Here is a 14,640-nt window from a genome sequence, read left to right as displayed (position 1 = left end):
TGTACATACAAATAGCTAATAAAGACTCAATAGTTGTAAGGTTAATGTCTTAATGCCTTTTTATTCCTTGGTAGTATTCTAGCTAATATGTATATTATAATATGCTATGCTAACATGTACAACATATATATTATACATTGTATTATATGTATAGTTTCTATATTCTGCTAATTACTCCTTGGAAGGAAAGTTATGACCAACCTAGATAGCATATTCAAAAGCAGAGATATTACTTTGCCAACAAAGATCCATCTAGTCAAGGCTATGGTTTTTCCAGTGGTCATGTATGGATGTGAGAGTTGGACTGTGAAGAAGGCTGAGCGCCAAAGAATTGATGCTTTTGAACTGTGGTGTTGGAGAAGACTCTTGAGAGTCCCTTGGACTGCAAGGAGATCCAACCAGTCCACTCTGAAGGAGATCAGCCCTGGGATTTCTTTGGAAGGAATGATGCTAAAACTGAAACTCCAGTACTTTGGCCACCTCATGCGAAGAGTTGACTCATTGGAAAAGACTCTGATGCTGGGAGGGATTGGGGGCAGGAGGAGAAGGGGACGACAGAGGATGAGATGGCTGGATGGCATCACTGTCTCGATGGACATGAGTCTCAGTGAACTCCGGGAGTTGGTGATGGACAGGGAGGCCTGGCGTGCTGCGACTCATGGGGTCGCAAAGAGTCGGACATGACTGAGCGATTGAACTGAACTGAAATTATATTATGCTAATATGTATATTATATGTATAATATGCTATGCTAATATGTATATTATTCATTTATTATAATATAACAGACATAAAGTATATATTTCATATATGTGTAATATAATGTAATATATTATAGTCTACAATATAATGTGATATGTGATATATATGTATAGATAGATACTAACATAGTACCAAAGAATAAATAATATTTATATAGATATCTGTTTCTTGGTTGCTATTAAAAATGACCCTGTGATATGCTGATAATTTGTAATTAATCATGTAGTCACAGGAGTTAAACTATCATATCATTTTTTTCCTTCAGACTATTAACTACAATTTTTAAAATTAAGACTAATTTTATAGCAGTTTTATGTTCATAGAAAAACTAGAGCTAAAGTTATAGACTAGAATTATTCTCAAATTGATGTTGAGGAGCTATTGGTAGGATATGAGAAAGCTAACAGCCCTAGAAATGACATAATACAAGAGCTGGCAGAGCATGGATATAGAATAGCAGCATTAAAGAGCATATACACATTCTATATTTACAAAATTTTTTCAGTTATTCATAATCACAAAACTAATAAGATCTCAAAAAGAAAATATTAAAATTTAACTCTGCAAGTTATTATGTAGCAAGACAAATGAAAATATTATACAGACTATGACATATTGTTTCTGTCTTGAAGCAGAGAATAGTTCTAAGACAGGAAAATGTGACTTTCTTTTGGTATATTTGCTTTTATTAGCTATTTTATCACCTGTTTTAATTCTATCTGTTTGACTAGACCTGTTACTAGTAATTTGAAGCTACAGAAGTTGACATTTTTTCTCCATTGCTTCTCTCGGCCTTTCATGTTGAGGAAAACTGTTCCTTAAAACTGTTACTTTTATCTGCATATGTGCTATTTATATACACCTTCGTTTGCTTTTCTATTTGTTTTATCTTTGGTTAAGTTAACGGTTGATCTATATTATAGTTTCTTGCCTAATTAATTTTAGAATTTATGCTTATTGCTCCCATGCTTTTGCTCTATCTCTCTTGTTAGATTGTTAATTTATTTTAATTATTTTTGTGTCCATATGTACTCCTTGCTATGATTTTTCATCTAATCATGGCTTTGGCTATATTTTGCATAAGAAGTTGAGAACCTTGTATCTTTATTTCAATAAGTTAAAACTAGAAATGAGAGTGAAAATATTTCTGTTTTAAGTCTTAAGAAGAGAAAAATACCTTCCTCTTGAGGAGACTGGCAAAGAAAATTAGCATGAGACTCATGAAGTACGTGCTCATCTCATTTTTTGCCCTATCAGTGGTACTATTCAGATGAGAGCACGATTTACAGATGTGAAGAAACCTCTCAGGAACATTTGCCTTTCTCTATCTGATTTTAGGATCCAAGATAGTAAGTATCTCAATAGCATATGAGAAAAAGATCGCAAAATGCTTTTCCTTAGAAACGAAGTTTGTCCTGGTTTTTTATGTAAGTGCTATATTCATTTTAAATAAACAATTGACCCACTGAAATAAAATTTTCAAAAAACGTTCATATGATGCTAACATAAATTTCACTTTTACAAATACTCCCAAGTATTTCACTTCAAGATGTAATTTTAATCTTGGGACAAAATGAAATAATTCACAACAGCCTTATATTTAACTACTGGTTAATAAGGCATCCAATGACACTTTAATCACATATTTTGACAAATAAATTTTAAAATATAAAAATAAATTTATATAAAAATTCCATATTTACCATTTAAATAAGTGCAATTATTTCTATAACTTCTATTTTAATCACAAGCATCTAAAAATACATAGAAAGCAAGTTATTTCAGTTGACATAGAGAGATTAAAAAGTAGACCTAATATTATAGCTACCATTCATATAACGATAACTAGTTTTAAGCCCTTAATTTATTCCTAATCACGCTCTTCTGAGATACATATCATTATTATTTTCACTTTATAAAGAAGAAACTGAGGCTTGTACAGATTATGTAACTTGGTCACAATCACAAAGCTAGTAAGTGACAGCTAAGATTCAAAGCCAGACAAAATGACTTCCAGATCATTTTCTTAATCTCTTGTCTAAAACCCACCCAGTGAAGTAGCAGAACACTGAAGAAAGCATATGCTCTCAGGCAAGTGTCCAGCTCTGTCAGTGTGCACAGCACTCAGCACCATGCTCTGTATTTAGCAGCTCATGAGTCGATTCCTATTAAGCCTATAAACCAAGCACAAGCCCTGGAGTTTGAAGAAGGATCACACTTTACAAGACAGACAACCTAAGGTCCTCCCAATCTATCCAATAATACTTCCAACAATAAAGAAAAGACCAGGTACATGATCCTTGGATAAAGACCATCACCAATGAAATCCCTATGATTTTCATGGTTTGAGATGCACATTTTTTTAAACAGTAGAGTGAAAGTGAAAGAGTTAGTTGCTCCGCCATGTCCAACTCTTTGCTACCCCATGGACTGTAACCTGCCAGGCTCCTCTACCCATGGGATTCTCCAGGCAACGATACTGGAGTGGGTAGCCATTCCCTCTCCAGGGATAAAACCTGGGTCTCCTGTATTGCAGGCTGATTCTTTACTGCCTGAATCACCAGGAAAGCCCTTTAAATGGTAAATTTCACATGGAAGCAAGAGTTCTTTTTCACAAAGGATGAAAACCAACCTTCACTTGTGTACCAAATCCCAGTTATTTGATATTAAGATAAAATGGTTCTCAGCTGGTGGCTGTCTAGCCCCTCTCCCACCAGATGACACTAGACAATCTCTGGGGACATTTTTGGTTGTCACAACTTGGTCTGGGGTGAAACTGATGCTGGCAACTAGTAGGCGGAGGACAGGGATGCTGTTAAACATTTTGTTAACACAGGGCGTCCCCTCAACAATTATCCAGCTCAAAATGTCCATAGTGCTGATGTGGGCAAATCATGAACTACATATGGGTGCTTTTTAATTCTAATGAAACTGTGATTTTCATTAATACAAAAGAAGAAAATAATAACTGACCTGGAAAGTTCCTCCCTGGCCCATGTTTTAAGTGACTAACAGAGGGAAAAAGGGAAATAGAGAAATTAGTTCCTCTACAATGCTGTTTTAGAACTCGAACTTGAATGGATGAAAACCTCTAAGACTGTTTGCTATCTGTCTTCACTGAGACTTTCAACTCTCATTCTCTTCCGTCTCTGAGAATTTCTGAAGGAAATCTGCCTTTGTGCTTTTCCCTGTACCTCGTGACTCCTCACGTTCCTTCCTCTCTATCACAGACAAGCTGGCTGTTTGCTTACTGCCAACACATAAAGTCCCAGAGGACTTCAGGTACAGAGGAGGAGGGCAGAAAAGGAATAAAATGGAGAGAAGGAAGGAGGAAGGGAGAGGGGGAGGAGAGAGATGACTAGGGTGGAGGAGGGTGTGAGGGGGATGGGAAGGATGAGACACAAAGGGAGACCCACTTTCCCAAATCCTTGGAAGGGCTTGTTTTTGCTGTCTAGAAAGCCATTTATGCTCCTAAGAAGTACTAGCAGCATAATCATTGCAGAGTAAGTAATATATTAGGACTGGCTGTTAGCTGTGGGAACAGAAATACAGTATTAATGTTTCAGCATACTTACTTGCCTATTTTCTTAAATTAGTTTAAATAAAAAGGTCTAGACTATTCTACTCTCATCCTGTCATCCATTGCAGCTCTTGAGAGTCTGCTTTAGTTCAAAATCCTTATCTCTGCACTCTTCTCCACCAAAATACATCTAAAGGGCATCTAACTCTTTCAGTTAACTGTTCACATATATTTGAAACATTAAGAAGAATTTGCTGGCTTCCAACTTCAGCAACCTAGGTTATTTGGATCAACAAGTCCTCTAGAAAAAGAGCTAAAAATGTTTGCTTAGGTTTTGAGCAAAGCAGTAGAAAAGAAAAACGGGAGGTTATGGGAAAACTCTCAAAACTGTGGGCAGAGTTCATGGAAATTTTTAGATTATACATAGTCTGAGACTATGTATAATCTAAGACTAAGGACTAAGACTAAGGACCTACTACCACCATGGTTGTGGGCAGAGCAGTGCAAAGCCATTCTGGAGATATGTATGTTCAGCATCATCCATGAGGAAATACCACAGATATTTTTCAAGGGCAATAACCATACAGCAGTGTAAGATAACTAGATCCAAAGAAACAAGGCAACATGAATGAAAATCAGCAGAAACACAAATAGCATAAAAGACACAATTTAAATACTAGAATGTTCAGATACAAATTTAAACACCAAGCCCACCACATTTAAAGAAACAAGCAATGAAATATTGCCAATAATAGTAAATTGAAATAGATAAATGCTCAATTAAAAGGTAAGTTCAAAATTTTAAAAGCGCAAATTATAACTTTTTACTAAAACCTAATAATTTAAGTATTGATAAATAATATAAATACAGTAAATCCTTTAGATAGTAATCAAAATAATATTCAAAAGAAATCTGGGTGACTATACTAATAATAAATATATATTAAGAAAAGTCATCACTGGAGACAGAGTTTTACCACATAATGACACAAATTTCAATTTACAAGGAAGATTCAAAATTTTAGATTGACATGTATAAATCTGGAAAATTTATAAAGCAAAAATTGGCAGACCTACAAATAAACAAATTTATAGTCACATTAAGAGATTCTAATATTCCTCTCTCAGTAATTGATAATAGCAGCAGCAAAAGTTTTGAGCAGAGATAGAGAAGGTTTATTATTCACACTCTTGATTCACAGAAAAATATACCACCCCCAGCAACTGTAGACATAATTTTTAAGCACATATGATATTTTCATAAACCTGTAATGTTGAAATAGAAGAAGTCTCAAAAATTTGCAGAGGATTGACCTCTACAAGCACAACTTCTAACCACAAAGATATCCTAACAATGAGATTGTTAAGAATTAACTCAAAGATAACTAGAAATTTCTCACACTGAAATTAAGAAATGAATTAAATAATCCATAAGTCAAAGGAAAAAACACAATGAAGATGAGAAAACACTTTGGATTTGAGAACAAAAATGCTACATATCAATATACGGGATATAGCTAACACTGTACTTTGAGAAAATATATAGCCTGAAGATAGAAAAAAAGAAAGGCTGAACACTAAGAAATGAAACATTATCTGAGAAAGAATTATTATGTCATTCTTGACATATGTGTCATTATGACATAATAAATCCAATGAGAGAAGAAGGAAGGAAAATTTTTAAAACTTCAGAAATCAATGAAGCAGAATACAAACATAAAGTGGAGGCGATCTACACAAGCAAAACTGACGATCATGTGGCAAAAGTTTTCAAGGAGGAAATGAAGAGACAAATTCAAAATGAAGAGTAGAGTGACTAAACTTTTTTTTTCTTTCAGTTCAGTTCAGTCGCTCAGTCGTGTCCGACTCTTTGCGACCCCATGAATCGCAGCACACCAGGCCTCCCTGTCCATCACCAACTCCCGGAGTTCACTCAGACTCATGTCCATCGAGTCAGTGATGCCATCCAGCCATCTCATCCTCTGTCATCCCCTTCTCCTCCTACGCCCAATCCCTCCCAGCATCAGAGTCTTGGGGTATATTAATTTCAACAGGAACTGCCTCAAAATTCAAAATAATAAAACTCTTGATATTCATGCTGTCAGTACCTTTAAACTCATGATGATTTGCCTTCTCCTAACTCAGCCGAATTGTAGAAATAAGACAATGCAGATTGTCCTATGAAATGGAAAATATAAACCAATATCAAATAGGCCAGGTGTTAATACCACTTCTAAGATACTGAAGAGTTCTCAAGGCTTGGAAAGGTTGAATTTAATTACACGGAAGATGGCAACATACGTCAACAAAGACTTTGGAGCAGAAGAGAACTTGATTGGTCATGGAAGCCTTGGAGAAGATGTGTCTTAAAACCAATATTCAGAGCACATATGAAAACTGATCTGGAGAGGAGGATACCCCACCAGCTCAGTGATCCTGCCTGCCTTGGAAAGTATAACATATGAGGGCTGTGACGTCAAACATTCACCTTTTTGATCTACTTTCTGATTTCCAATTCTATGTTTGTCTTTCAAGAATTTGGTTTCACTTGTACTTTGCCTAGTGCATGGAATCTTGACTTCCAGATTCAAAGAAAGCTATGGCCATCTCCACAAGGCAGGAAAAAAAAAAAGAAGTTTGATTTTTCATGCAATTCTGGAAGATGATTGTGAAGACTATCCTGATACTCCAAGGCCTAAAGGGAAGAATGTGCTAAGTCAGAACAATATCTTGACCTCCTGACAGTTCTAGTTCTCAAGGTAAAATAATAAATTAGCATCCTGGTTTGGCATTTCAATCTCCTGTGCACCTTTTCAGGAAAAGGCAGTGTCTTTACATCCTAGCAACTTTGGAAAACTGAGGAAACCAGCATTCTGTACAACCATTGGCCAGATGGAGGTGACTGTGTGTAGTGTCGTGTGGAGGAATTTCAGTCATTAAGTGACTTTAGAATGCAGGAACACACCTCACATTAACTGCATCCCAGGCAGGTAATAATCAATGGGCGAGACCACGTTGAATGAGTACCTGACCTTCAAAACAGTTTTCATCTTTAAACTTCAGTTTTGCTAGATCTAAAACAAACAAAAAGAGATTCATTCATATGAGTCTGGATATTTCCCTTACCCATTAATTTACAAATTTAGACACTAGATTTGTATCCAAACACCTTAGAAATGCAGTGAAACCAAAAATATATGAGCTTGTTAGGTAACAATTTGGTGGAGATGAGTGAAAAAAAACTAGTGAATGATCTGATGTATATAAAGAAAAGTGAGTGAACTTCTCAGGTAAGTCTTTTTGAACTTTAATAATTTTCAAGGATTCCAACAAATGTTAATAGCAAAACTTTAACACCAATGCATAGTAAACAATCTTAAACATAACTGAAATGTACTTTGAAATAGCAAGGTAAAAAACAAAAAGATAACAAGTAAATCAAAAGCTTGAAAGAAAATGAAGTATGAGTGACCTAGTCAAAGCTGTGAGTTTTCTTTCTTCTGTTTAAAAAAAAAAAATAACAGGACTGCATTCACCCACCTTTTACCCAACCATCAGATAAATTAAATATTACATAGATTTATAAAAAGATCAGAAGACATGAAAATACTTTTTTCCCTTCACATTTGCTATGGCATCAAGGAAATATGAGGGTCATTCAGTGTATCTCTGACTCTAAAAGTCTAGCCTATATTCAAAACAATCTAAAAACGGGAATTGATTCATCATTTTTCCCTTTTAAATTTTACTTATCCACATAGAAGAGACTTAAAACATTTTCATAAAGATTAGTCTGAGACCCAAGACATATCTCTACCTAGAGACCCTTGAGATGCACACTTCAATACTAGAACACTTATTTGGTGGTATTTGTGACTTGTCTGGAAGATAACACAAAAAAACTGTAATGTAAGTCCTCAGATGCCTATGAAAGGATCGAGGTCTCCCCACAAATTTATTTTTCCAGACATGTTAAGCAGTGGGACTTCTAAGGCGTTGTCCTAAGCAGAAATCTGAGTTTGTGATGAGATTTAGATTTCTCCTCAACATAGTCATAGCTTCCTTACTGTTCTTTCTGAAGTGTACAGAACTTAAATTCTATCTCCTTAAAATATGTTCCTGATTCTCCACTGCCCATGAAAGAGGCTCACTTTAACATCACATTCAAAACCCTTAACTAATGTCAAACTGTCTTCAGTCTTGCCTCTCTCCACCCTTAAAGCCCTGTGCTTATTAATCAGACTGAACTACCTACCATTCTTCACACATGCCCAGAGTTTTCATATTTTCATGCTTTTCCCCTGTATTTTCTCTGCTTAAAATACCTGTGTACTCCCAGCAAAGCCTTATTCATTCTCTAAGACTGAAATGAAATACATAAGCCCCCAGATACAGCTAATTCCATCCTCCCATTTGGAACCAAAGCACTTTGTTCAATCTTCCACTCTGCCCTCCTGAACCTAGTGTTCAGGTGTCTGCCTCACAAGCTGGAACTAAGCTCCATGAATGTAGGTACTCTGCTACCTATATCCTTAAAGTCATACCATGTAGCAAAATTTTGGTGCATTCAATAAACTACTAACAAATACAAAATTTCAGCAGCAACCTCCCAATATTCACCACCATAAGCCTATCATGCTAGCACCAATTATAAGTCCATATTGACTCCAAAGTAAACCCTCAGCTTCCCTTTGTGTTTCTCATTCATGAGCTCAGGTGACATGTACCTTTCTGGTCCTTCTGCAATAGAACTTTTCATTCTAGGGACCCTCGTTTCCAGGGAAGCAATGACTTCATCGGATGCTGATTTATATGGCTTCAGATAGGCGGGACTTACAGAGGAGTTCTAATGGCACTTTCTGTTCACTCATGCCCCGTGCATCATTCAGCAATGGCTCACAGGCTATAAAAGTGTCTCTGCCTGCACGATGAAACATGGCTATCCTAAGGTATGCCAGAGATTCGAAAATAAAAGTAAATCTCCTCCTTGGGTGGGATCCACATTATCATGCAATTTGTGAGCTGGCCCACGTGAGCCTGTTTCAGGCACTTTTAGATCAGTGGAGCAGCTATTAAAGTGCAATCAAAGCATTTTTGACTCCATAGAATTAATCATGAAATCTGTTCCTGCCAGCTCACTTATCATATTCGAAATATTAATTTAGAGCAAAATTAAATCGGACACCCACCGACAGCAACATTTTGCCCTTCAGAACTCCCCTTCATATTGATTTATTAATGGCTGCCAGAACAGTGTACCAGAACAATCCATTACTTCTTTCTGGATGTTTCTGAAAGCTTACAAATAGTCCTTGGGAATGAGAGGTGTTATCTGACAGACTTTTGACAGGGGTATTTTTCAATTTGCATAACATTTGGGGGATTTATTGGGATTTCAGGAAGAAGTCATTTTAGTATCAGTGGCAATGGGTGATTTGCTTCAAGAAGTTTTAAAGCCAGGTGGTCATCTGACTGTGGTGCAAGTCTGAGATAATATAAAACTGAGTGCATCACTGAATCCACTCTCCACTGTGATGAGGTGCTGTAAAATGCAGAAAGGAGGCATAGGGTGTCCTTTTATGAACTATGTAAATATTCTTTTTACTTTTGCTATTAAGATCTCAAATACCTACATCAGCCCTTGAATACCATGAAAGTTCAAATGATTAGCTGTGACAGTGCTTATTCCAGGCAGTAAAAGCAAACAGGCCTTTAATCCTGAGACAAAAGGCCTCTCTCCCCAGACCTCAGAGAGGAATCACGCTAGCAAAGCCATGAAACAGTGCTGACAAGCCCAACTTCACCGTCTCCTTTGTGTAAACAGCAGCACAAACACAGGCACAGGAAAGAGATCATCTTGGCTGAGTCACAGACTTTGTGCTCATTCATTCAGTCATCTGATGCATTTTCAATTGAGTTCCTACCACCAGGCAATTTTCTAAACACATGGCTGACCATGTTGAATGAGACCGACAAGTAGCTTATGCCTTAACTGAGGCAAGGGGAATAGAAATGAGAACAAAGCAAATAGACAATTACAGGTGCTATGGAGAAAACAGTATGGGAAAAGGAATGGAAGGTCATCATGGGGTGGAAAGAGACTGCATATTCGTTGGGTAGTCACAGAAGTTCTCTGTAAACAGCTGGAAGAAGAAAATTCAGGCAGAAAAAAAGTCAGTATAAGTGTTCTGCTGGAAATATAGGAATGAGTCTGTGTGTATAAGAGACAGGAAACAAAAGCTGGAGTGACATGAACATGGTATAAAGCAGGGTTCTCCAACCCCTAGACCACAGACCATTACTGGTCTATGGCCTGTTAGGAACTGGGCCACACAGCAGGAGGTGAGTGGTGGGCAAGAAAGTAAAGCTTCATCAGTATTGACAGCCACTCCCCATCACTCGCCTTACCGCCTGAGTTCCTCTTTCTGTCAGATCAGAGGCAGATTTAGATTCTCATAGGAGTGCAAAGCTTACTGTGAATTGCAGATGCGAGGTGCTGTGCTACTTAAAAGAATCATCCAAAATCACCCCCTGCTCCCATGTGTGGAAAAAGTGATTTCCATGAAACCGGTCCCTGGTGCCAAAAAGATTGGGGACCACTGATGTAGAGGGTGTGGAGGGGAGAGAGCTTGCAGATGAGGTCAGCAGGGCAGTGGTCAGATCCTTTGGTTCTTGTGTACATCTAATGTGGTTTATGTTTTAAAATATCACCTTGGCTACACTGTGGGGAGGTATCTGAAGTCTCTGTTCTCAAGTAATGCCCACCACCACACAATGAGGTGACTACTAAGGTAACTGCTACCACCACTCCCATTTCAGAGAAGGTAGGCAGATTAGCCAAAGGCACAACTAGTTAGTGTAAGAGGTGACCTTCCAGATACACTCAGTGTCCTTAACCACTGTGCTCTGCCATTCAAATAGAGTACAAACATGTGCAATTGTTTAATGTTTCTTCCAGATTTAAAGCAATCAGTAGCCACTGTTGTAGGTGAACCGATTCCGTTCAAAGGGAATCTGTTATCCCACCCTCACCTGGGCCCACAGTCCAGCGCACAAAGCCAGATGTTAGAGTGGATTCTCCCATTCATTGCCTTGGGACGTGTTCTATCTCTCAGCTGTCCCCAGTGGATTATCTGTTCTCCATCTCCTTGACCTGTGATCACAAGGGCTCTTCTGAGCACAGCTGTGATACACTAGGGACAAGGTCTCCCCTCGGTCTCTGGGAATGCTGTTTGCATCTTCCTGAGTTCAGCCCAAAAGCTCCTCATCATTGTGCATCCATATGGAGTATTCCCATTTTGGACAAACAAAAAGTAAACAGTTTGACACTTACAGGCTACTCTTAAAGCAATTTCTCTAAGGCAATAAAAAATTTATTATTTTACTTTTCCCCTGCATTTATCAGGACTTAAACATATAAGAAAAATTGGATCACTGAAAGATTATACAAAACATGAATAACAAGAATTGCTCCAAATTCACTTTTTAAAACAGCATTTATTAGGTAATGGTTGATATTTTGTAAATAGGCACTATGTGGGGAAATTTAGCCCTCATTTGAATCGAGTCATTTGACAGATATCACATTTATTATCTATGTATCTATCTATCTACTTCTCTGTACATCTATATCTATCTGCCTATCTGTTATTCATTGTCAAATCATTTATCCATAAAGATAAAATAACAGTAGAAAAAATGGCAATGGAATACATCCTAATAAAACGGTAACTACAACTAAATATCTAAATGATGTGTCAGAATCAATCAGCTCTCACGTGTAGGTGCTATGACTGTACGCAGGCCAGAACTACATACAGTAAAAAAGCAACAATGAAATGGCAAATCAATAGCACAGAAACTGTTGTTCTACTTTTACATGTCAGTGAGAGTAACACAAATTAGAAAAAATGAGAATTAAATTCATGTACTTAGGTATTTTCAGTCTCCTATACCAACTGGACTAATACCAACAGACAAGAAGATAAAAGGACGAAAGAAAATGAGAAGGAAATCAGAAATCTCAACTAAGAAATTACCTAAGCTATGGAAAGAGTACAGACCTGGGAATTAGAAGACTTTGTTCTAGTTCTGGCTCACCACCTGAGACATTTTTCTGCACTGTACCTTTTTCAAATGAGGGGAACAGAATTGTTTCTTACCTACTGCTCTTACTTGATATCAGTAGGTGGTGAATCCTTACTCAAGTTCCTCACCTCCTTATCTCCCAGCTTGTTTATGGCCATATAGTATTCATGACAAGAGGTGCCCAGAAAAACTCAATAAACAAGACATATTTTATTGCAATTTTTTAAAAAAAAATCCAAGTTAATATAAAATCCAGGTGACAAAAATATCAACACATCAAAAATCTAAAATAAAGACAGAATTTTTAAAAACTGTGTCTCAGCTTTCCAGCATGGAACTGTTATTTTTTGCATTAATTTTTATTTTTAAATACTATATTTAAATAGCATTTATCCTAAATTACTGAATTTTTTGGGTGCCCATTAAATGTTGTGTAGGTCTTTCCCAATGGATCATCAGTAAAGAATCCACCTGTAACACAGAAGATACAGGAGGCATGAATCTCCCTGTTTCAGGAAGATCCCCTGGAGCAGGAAATGGCAACCCACTCCAATATTCTTGCCTGAAAATTTCCATGGACAAAGCCTGGCGGGCTACTGTCCCTACGGTTGCAAAGAGCTGGACACGACTGAGTGACTGAGCACAATATTGTGTACTAGTCAAGTACTTCACGGAGAAGGCGATGGCACCCCACTCCAGTGTTCTTGCCTGGAGAATCCCGTGGATGGAGGAGCCTGGTAGGCTGCAGTCCATGGGGTCACTAAGAGTTGGACAAGACTCAGCAACTTCACTTTCACTTTTCACTTTCATGCATTGGAGAAGGAAATGGCAACTCACTCCAGTGTTCTTGCCTGGAGAATCCCAGGGACAGGGGAGCCTGGTGGGCTGCCGTCTATGGGGTCACACAGAGTCGGACACGACTGAAGTGACTTAGCGGCAAGTACTTCACTCACCTTACCCTACCCCATCCCCAGTTTAACCATCAATTCCCTAGGAACTCTGAACAAACCAGACTTAGTATTACAAAAGCAGGATGGGGAACACATGTATACCTGTGGCGGATTCATTTTGATATTTGGCAAAACCAATACAATATTGTAAAGTTTAAAAATAAAATAAAATTAAAAAAAAAAACAATAGCAGAGAGAAGTCACCGGATCAAGTGTATTTAATAAAACAGCAAATGTTGTAGAAATCTAACTGTCCATGGTGACTATCGTGCTTGTGTCTATACCTGCTCTCTGTGTCTCCTCTGAAGAATCCCAGATGTAAAGCTCTGGTATGTTCACTAGGTGCTACAAGAAACTCACGAAATATTTCAGAACATTTGAAGTCTTCCCTGACAATGTCTAGGATGCAGAAAGTGAAAGTGAAAATGAAAGTCGCTCACTTGTGTCTGACCCTTTGCAACTCCAATACAGTCCATGAAAGTCTCAAGGCCATAGTACTGGAGTGGGTAGCCTTTCCCCTCTCTAGGGGTTCTTCCCAACCCAGGGATTGAACCCAAGTCTCTCACATTGCAGGCAGATTATTTGCCAGCTGAGCCACAAGGAAAGCCCCTAGGATGGAGAAGTCCACCCATAAAGTATAAGATTCCCTCTTGTCTCTGCTCTGTTCCCCTCCCTCTTGTACACACGCTTCTGAAAACTTGGGGCTCACATATCGAGGTGTGCAGAACTAGCTTATCCTCCAAGACAAGGGTTTATCAAAAATTTTCCCAAAGGGAAAAATATTTTTCCCCAAGAGGACATCTCTTAACTAATTTGACCATTCACCATCCTGCTCTCATATACATACATATGCACATATATACATATATATACCGGAGAAGGCAATGGCACCCCATTCCAGTACTCTTGCCTGGAAAATCCCATAATGTGATGAAAGTATCAGTTCAGTTCAGTCGCTCAGTCATGTCCAACTCTTTGCAACCCCATGGACTGCAGCATGCCAGGCTTCCCTGTCCATCACCAACTCCCAGAGCTTACAAATTCATGTCCATTGAGTCGGTGATGTCATCCAATCATCTCATCCTCTGTGATCCCCTTCTCCTCCTGCCCTCAATCTTTCCCAGCATCAAGGTCTTTTCTAATGAGTCAGTATCTTTGCATCAGGTGGCCAAAGTATTGGAGTTTCAGCTTCAGCATCAGTCCTTCCAATGAATATTCAGGACTGATTCCATTTAGGATGGACTGGTTGGATCTCCTTGCAGTCCAAGGGACTCTCAAGAGTCTTCTCCAATACCACACTTCAAAAGCATCCATTCTTTG

The 14,640-nt window shown here is 38.0% G+C and overlaps 1 long non-coding RNA gene across 4 annotated transcripts in view; it reads right to left on the bottom strand.

The window, feature by feature from the left end:
• Positions 1–14,640, bottom strand: part of LOC147369845 (uncharacterized) — a 460,342-nt gene that overhangs the window by 106,065 nt on the left and 339,637 nt on the right. For 2 of the 4 annotated variants that reach the window (XR_015168594.1, XR_015168589.1), the window contains one exon: positions 12,561–12,841. The exons of the other annotated variants lie outside the window; for them this stretch is intronic. This is a non-coding gene — a long non-coding RNA (uncharacterized LOC147369845). Of the gene's footprint in view, positions 1–12,560; positions 12,842–14,640 lie in introns of those variants that run through there. 4 annotated transcript variants of the gene reach the window in all.

This window comes from Bos grunniens, chromosome 7 (genome assembly GCF_055505025.1).
Source record: "Bos grunniens cultivar Pamir isolate PY7600 chromosome 7, Bosgru_T2T1.0, whole genome shotgun sequence".
Classification (NCBI taxonomy): domain Eukaryota; kingdom Metazoa; phylum Chordata; class Mammalia; order Artiodactyla; family Bovidae; genus Bos; species Bos grunniens.
Note: the sequence above shows the minus strand (reverse complement) of the source record. Positions and strands in the feature narration are given on the sequence as shown.